Here is an 8,452-nt window from a genome sequence, read left to right on the forward strand (position 1 = left end):
AAACATAACAGGAGCATAACAATTAACAGGAAACAATATTAAGCAGAACACATTATCATTTAACAGGACATGAAAGTCCTGGATGTTGGCTACTCCAAGCATGTCTTACAAAAACACCCACAATTCCCTTTTATACCCAATACATCAAATTAGGGTTATCACCCATTTTCCCAAAATGCCACAATATAACAGTACAATTAGGTTTACTGCTTATCTAATGTCATGGGTCTAATTTGAGCCCATTCCCCTACTCTAATTCTCTCCTGGTACGGTTCCAACATGAATTAGGGTTTCTAGAAAAAAAACCCCAAATTACAGAGAAATTAGGAATTGAAATTGAACTCACCTAACATGTGATTTGACGAGTCTTCTTTCGACCCATTCTTCTCCTCAGTCTCCTGCTCCATTCCCATGCTTCAATTACGTCTTTCCAACTCGTCCTATTTTATTGATTTCTTCCCTAGGTTTTTAGACAGAAATTAGGGGAGAAAACTATATAATAGGAGGCTAGAACAAAGGGGGTAATGATGGTGGAGGATAGGGGTGATGATGGTGGAAGTGTGGTGGTGAAGCGGCAGTGGCAGAGGTGGTGTTCTGGTGGTGGCAGGACATGGTGTCTCTGCAGAGGGGGTGAGGTCGATGGAGAGGAAGGAGGAGATGTTTGGTTGAGGTTAAATGATTCGGTTGCTAGGGTGTTAGGCGGGCGTATCGAGTCTTGATGTTCTGTGACTCTGAGCTGCGAGATGCGAAGATGGTAGGTAGATCGGACGGTGATGCGGAGGCAAGCGAGGAGCGACCGTCGGATTATATGATACAACAAAATCAACGATGCCAGATGGAGTTAGGTGTTGTAGTGTTAGGCGGAGATATCAAACTTTGATGCACAGCAAGGGAGCGACCGTTGGATTCAACTACCATCTAATCTGAAGGCTTGGAATTTCAGCGCTGTGGTGCTTGGCAGAGACTTCAGATTTTGATGCTCTATGAAGGAGCGACCGTCGGATGCTTCTGAGAACTGATCTGATGGCTGAGAACGGAGGCGCTTTTGTGTGTAGAAAATGAGGTTGTGCGCACCATTCTTCGCGGTTTCCTTGCGTAATTTCTCCCGGCTTTTCACTACTTTTCTGCTCTTTTCGCTCCGCGACTCATCCGAACTTTATTTATTACCTAAAAATGCAAAATTAAGTAAGAAAAATATTTATTCTTGAAAACAATGAAAATACAGAATATGGGATAAAATGTAGAATTAATGCACAAAAGATGAGTTAAATGCCAAGAAAAATATATAGAAATATGCACTTTTTAGCACTCATCATTCAACACCCGACCCTAATATCGCAAGCTCTAGTGGTACCGCCAATACCACTCCTCCGGCGCAACCTGCCACTACTACTCCTCCAAACACTGGTGCTCCGGTGATCACCCCTTCAAGTGACGGTACTGGCACCATCAATAATCCACTCTTCGGTCGATCTCCTGAAGAAATCATAGAAAATCCGCCTATCATAAGTGATCTCATGAAGGTGCATGAGACTCTTTCCAAGAATCATACTGACATGGCTGCCACTCAGAAGGAACTATGCAATTATCTCAAGACTCTTACAGACAAGATGTCAGAGAAAACTCAAGATAAAGGAAAAACTAAAGAAACGTCTTTAGACGCTGATCTCGAAGTCACTCCAATCCATGTAGTAGATGGCGAGGAAGTTCTTAAGGCTGCATACAATCCACCAGCGAAAGAGCCATCTAGTTTCATCACTCGTGAAGACCTTGAACGCCTTTTGGAGGATCATGGAAAAGACAAAAAGCCCTTTGTCCACCGTCACCAACCTCCATACCCTGATGCTATGCAAAGGATTCGTCTGCCAAAAGGTTACACCTCTCCAACATTCACCCTTTATGATGGAATAGGCAATGCTCGAGAACACGTTTCTCGATTTCTGGAAGCATTAGATGAACATGATCACAACCATGTTGTCCGTCTGAAAGAATTTTCAAAGTCTATGAAAGGCAGAGCATATACCTGGTACAACAACATCGTACCAGGAAGTATCAAAAGTTGGAGAGAAATGGTTAATGCTTTCTACAGAATTTTTTTTTTGTTTCAAAGCAAATCACCCTCTCTGATCTTGGAAGGATATTTCAAATGAGCAATGAACATCCTAATGATTATGTGAAAAGGTTCAGGGTTCAAGATTTGGACTGTCATGATCCAAATGTCACAGAACAAAAACTCGTGGACTTGTGCATCAATGGGATGATTCCAGTCTACAGGGATTTATTGGAAAATCTCAGGTTTCAGACTTTCTCAGAACTTCATGAAGTGGCTAAGAGATCTGCAACTACTGCACCCGCTTTATTGGAGAGAGCTTAGACTACAAAGGCTGAAGAACCACGAGAAACTCGAGGTAGCAGAAGTTTAATCAACAAACAATACAACCTCCAATCTTCCACAAATGTTTTTGCAGAAGGGAGCAAATGAAAGTCCGATCCGCAATGCAAGCATACTTCTCCAACCCCTTCGAAAGCACAAAGGAAGGATAATTAAACTCGAGATGCACAAGATCCTACCCAACACGCAGGGGCTGGTCAATAAGCACCTGATTTCCATTTTCCCATCGAAGAGGTGATTAAATTATTAGATGTCTGGGTTCAGGACGGTGCAATCAAGTTACCATACGTCAAGAAAGAACCAACTGAAGAAGACATGGAAAATCCTCGCTATTGTCGCTTTCATAGATTCGTCAATCATCCCACAAAGGACTGCAGAATCTTGAAGGGCATATTCCAAGAAAAAGTCGAATTATGAGAACTCAACTTGGGGACTGAAGGAGTACACAAAGACCCTCTCCCGGTCAGAACCTTCACTCTCTCTGAACCACCTGTCAAGGAAGCAGTCCAATCCTTAATCGATCATGTATGCGAATTTCTATACTTATCAAAATATCAAAGAAAAAACATGTTTGATGCATTGAATCACATCGTGTCGGGAAAGCGTTTGTTGATCCAGGAGATACTCCCTGAGCCTTCAGTAACAGACAAAGAGATGTATGACTGGGGACTTCTCACCACAGTCCATCTCAAATGAAATGAGTTCAAATGAGCGTTGATTGATGTTGGCACTGCTGTCAATATTATCCCTCTTAAAACTCTTAGAGCTGCTGGTGTCACACGACAAGAAGCTATCCATGCTCCAACCTCAATTATGGATCATGAAGGGACGCCCAGAGATGTTTATGGCCACATTACTCTCAAAATTAAGGTGAAATCAACCTGGACAGAAACCAAATTTTACATAATCTGGGAAGATCCAGGATATGATATGATCCTTGGACATACGTGGATTCATGCTGGAAAGGTAACCCCAACACCTTCAATTGCACATTTCTCTGTTGAAGAAACCTCTGATTCGGAAGAAGAAAAAGAGGATACTCTACCGTTTGAGTATCTGAAGGAAGTCAAAGCTTTGACGGATCTACACAAAATCCTGAAGAAAATGCAAATGCTTTCATCAAAAGGTTTCGCACTCAGGCAAGTCTTTTTCCTCCTCATGTGTCCATATTATCAGTTTTCAAACATGCTGCTTTGATTCGAGGGCTTTACTCCACCAACAACTTAGCTATTGTAAAATGCTATGAATGGATAACCTCACCTCAGCAATATTTCACTAAGTGGTTGGACGCATAACCTCTCCGAATCGAACACCTCACTAGTACAGTCATTGCTGAAATACTGGTTGAACAAGACAAGCAGTATCCTAGATACTCGCCCCTCCACGAATGTCCATATGTACCGCAAAATTGGAAGGCCTCAACAACATGGAATTCTACTGCACGGAGAATTCCAAACCAACCGAAGATATTCAGGGCATGGATGATCAAGTCTAACAAGTTCCAGGAAGGAGATTTAGTTCTCAAAGCAACTAAGCGTAACTTTCATTCTGCAAAGAACTCCAACTGGGAAGGACCTTTTATGATCTCTAAGTGTGTTGCTGGTGGATACTACCAATTAATCAACATGGACGGCAAGGAGAGTGTAGCTGTAATACACGAGAATTGGCTTAAGGCGTTTGACGCCTAAAGCCTTAGACGTTTGAGGTATTGGGTGTTCAAAGCACGAACGCCCAAAATATCTGAATTTGGCATTTAGGATTTTCTTCCATTGTATTTAAATTCCTTCAAAATGTTTGAAATATTTGCATTCAGTAACTTAAATCCGGCAATTTATCAATATTCAGTTTACTTAAAAAAATGTCTATCAAATCCAAAGAAAATCCTCAATCATCTATTTATCAAAAACAATCAAAACCCGAAATAAAACCTTACATCTCTCAGAAGTTCATAAGTTCAAGAGATTATATAAGGGAAACAAAGAAAATCAGCAAAAAAAGATTTTTGCTCCTTTGCATCCTTTAAGACTTGTAAGGTCGCCTTCTCCATGTTCAACTATTCAGTTAGCATAGCCATCTTGTCTTCCTTCTCCATCACAACATCATTGGGAAAGGGTATGTTATTCTCGCATGAGTCCTTGATAGCATTTATCTTCTTACGAAGCCACTTCACGTTGAAGCCAAGTCTCTCAGAATTCTCCAAGTTGAACTCCCAATCAAAGAGTACATCTGGAGTAACAATATTTTTGGCCTTAGCGCATATATCACTTACAACACGCAAAATAACGCTTACTTGCATTGTTAAACAATGAGCGCGTTTAGGGTCTCTAGTAACGATGATGTGACCAAATTTCCTCTATATCTTCTCGTACAAGCCTGTGTATCCAATAGGAACACTGAATCCACCAACTAGTTCGTGGTACAGGAGTGATGCATCGAATGGAGGATCAAAAGCAACTCCTTCACTCGGATATTCATGCACCACTATGCGATTCTCAATTACTTGAGCAACTTCTACAGTCATGGAAACAATTTCTTCAGTCTCTTCTACTCGTGGCTCGGTTTCTTCTATCACTGAAGCGACATCAATTGAAGTTTTAATCTACTTAACAGCTTCAGTGACAAACCTCTCATGGCCTTGAAGTGCAGAGATGGTTGTCTCTTCATCAATAACCCCTGGGCTGCTCGAGTTATCATTATTGGTTTCAGTGTTCTCAACTTCGGTATTTGGCACCTAATACGAAGATTACATGAGATTAGAGCAATATAAACATGGAAACCAAACGGAATCATAAACTACATCATGTAAGTGGTATAATATCATCGGAGTTCATCGTTATGCATTCAAGACATGAACAAATAGCGTGAAAGTCATAAAAACACGTTTTGCAACAAGCTCATCTGAAGAGATTTACACTTCCTTGCATAAGATGACTAACTGGGAGCAAGTTGTGTAGACTCTAAGGTTGAGTTATATACCATTATCTTTGTACGAATGTTCTCTACAACATATCAAAATTTCATAGCGATTGGATGAGCGAGTAAAAAGATGTGTCCAAAACATCGAACTACATGCCAGCTGAATGTTTTTTGAAAGTCTCCTGGAAGTTTACTGTTTCGCTAATTTCGGCCCCTAAATGTGCTCAAAACTCCAAAAGCTTCTTTGTTAATCTTGGAAATTTTCTGGGCATGAGGGTACATGGGTAGATCGCGAAAATCTGACATCGGACGAAGATTTTATGGCATTTTTGCTAAAAGGCTGAGTTCTGAATTTTCTGGTGACATATTTCGACAAAACTTTTCATGTATTCGCATGGATTCTCATTCATTCATTCACAAATCAGCAATTTTATTCTTATATGAGTAGAATACAAGATAAATTCTTTCTTGTGTGGTCTCTGAAGCATTCAAAGAGTCGAAATTGCTCGTATCAGCATTAGGAGCATCATCGTTTTTACTCGGTCTTGAGTTCTGGAAGTCTTCTTCATCACCATCCTCCGAAGATGAACGAGCATCACCAGCACTCTCTGTTTCCATGATAAAATCCTCCTGGATACATTCACATCAATTAGAATTTTCTTCACAAGATGTTATAACCGAATGTGCGGAGAAATACTTACATCAACTTCTTCAGCACTCGATTCAGAAACAGCTTCCCAGCAACAGCGAACTGAAGACCATCAATACTTGATGGAGCGAAGTTCTGTAAAGGAATAACATATATTTGTTTTATGATCCTCATTACACGGATAAGAAGAAGTCATGGTAAAATAAATATAGACAATTCACCAAGGAAACCACTGGGGACTTTATGGTGTTAGACAATATCTTATAATTCTTGATCCTGCCTTCTCCACCGTGAATAATTGTTTCTGCTTCTGAGAAGTTTACTTCAATTCGAGGTCTCACTATACGACCGTCCTGCAAAAACAAATTGATGCGATAACCGAAAGATAATTATCTTATTTTTACGAAGATTACGCAAAGGATACATACTTGTGAACACTCTGGAGATGTCTTTCGCTTATCACCACCAGAGATATATTTCAATCTTGGTCGAGAAGAAATTATCTCAACAGACGGGGGTTCTTTCACTAAAGGTTGACCAACCATCACGAAATCGTGTAAACGCTCAAGTTTTTGGTCCCATAAATCTATATAACCTGGATTTACATACGTAATTCGTTCAGAACAAGGGAACCAGTAAGAGCTTCCTTCCACATGTGTGCGGTCTAAACGGGACTTAAGTTGTTCAACCGATGGTTTCTTCCTTCGAAAAGTTGGAACACATTGATCATACCCATTTGTCGAGCTTCTCTATCGATGTTGTATTCTTCCACTGAAAGGTCTCCATATATTGCTGATATCAAGTGACCGGGAGTACAGCTCAACATAAAATACCTCTCACCATCGATCAAATCTGCACCAGATTTCAAAGCCATACTTTCTCCAGCATTGAAGGTTGTCAACTGAGAAATATAAGAAGGGATTGACACCCATGGGAGAAAATTAAACTCAGATTCATTGTCTAACACATCAATGAGACGTGTCCTAAATCGAGGCTGCTTTGTAGACCAGCGCATAATCCTGGTATTATCCTTTTCAGAAAAAATATGGCGAGCATCAGCATTCGGTCCTTGCAAGATAGTATGAGGAATGGGTGCATAATTCCTGAAACGTTCCCACATCAAGGCCTGGAGAAACATCGTATTAGCGTAGCATTCAATCTTTATAAAGCTATTTGAGACACTGGAGTATAAGTTAGAGTACAAAGAACCCAAGAATAGACTACCTATTGGAAGTTGCTCAGCTCGAGCCATCTTAATGGCAAAGGGAATTACAAACGGCTTCAACAAATTTCCAGTATCTTCAAATACATCTCTAGACAGCCATAAACACAAGAAAGCAGCGATAGATAACGTACCATCGACATGCCTGTCGAGAGGGGTATCTCTCGGCTAATAGTGTGTTAACCAGTGAGCATAACAACCTTTGTCGGACACTTTATTAATCTCCTTCATTTAGGCTGTCAAGATGTTAGAGATTGTTGTTTCCTCCGCCGAAAGACTTTCAGGAAGGTTACCCGTGATTGGGAGATGCAACAAAGAAACTACATCCTCTAAGGTGATGGTAAACTCTCCCCATCTGCATATGAAAGTATGAGTTGGAATGCACCAACGAGCAAGTAGAGCTACAATACCTCGCGCATCATGAAAAATGAACAAGTCTCCAGATGCTTGTATATCCCTTATCACCTGTGCACTATCCAGCATGGCTCTAACACGAGGAAAACCCAACATATGTCTCACCCATCCAGAGAATTTTTCTAAAGGTCGTCGAGAAAACTTGAACTCTATAATTGACACAAGAAAAAGTCCTTGTTCAAGACAAAATCGAATGGCTTCCCGAGGAGTCACCAATTTCTTCTGAGTAATACTTCTGGGATTTATCAGAAGACGAAATGCTGGGGTTTTGAGGCGTTTTTCAGTTCACTGCTGAACCGTGAAGAATACATCATCTACATTTGGAACGTTTTTGATTCCAGGTGTTTCTTCTTCTTCTTCACAAACAGAAGTCTCATCCATGCATGTATCGTCTCTGGATACACCATTTTCTTGGGAGTCAAACATCCTTGCGAAGTAGTTGTAACACGTATACAATACGCTACTTCAGTATATCGTTCATACAAGATGCAAACATCAACAAAACGATGGAATGAAGCAATTGGATGATAAAAAATGCTCATGCAAGCATCTACAAAATGGTAACTCTTAACTCTTACCTGTTTATGATTCCACTAACAGTAGTGATTGTGATACAAGAGTTAACACTTCAAAACTCACTTGTTTCTTCGAACCTACAAAGTAAGCAAAACTTTAGTTTCGAAACTTGATTTTCATAAAATCATGGATACTTCCACCATGTGAACATTAACCATTGATTTATGAAAACTAAACAATATTTCATCATAAATAATTGTTTACTTTTAAATATTATTCAAAATCAGGCTTTGATTTCAAATATATATATATATATATATATATATATATATATATATATATA

The sequence above is a fragment of the Papaver somniferum genome, chromosome 5, assembly GCF_003573695.1.
Source record: "Papaver somniferum cultivar HN1 chromosome 5, ASM357369v1, whole genome shotgun sequence".
Classification (NCBI taxonomy): Eukaryota; Viridiplantae; Streptophyta; class Magnoliopsida; order Ranunculales; family Papaveraceae; genus Papaver; species Papaver somniferum.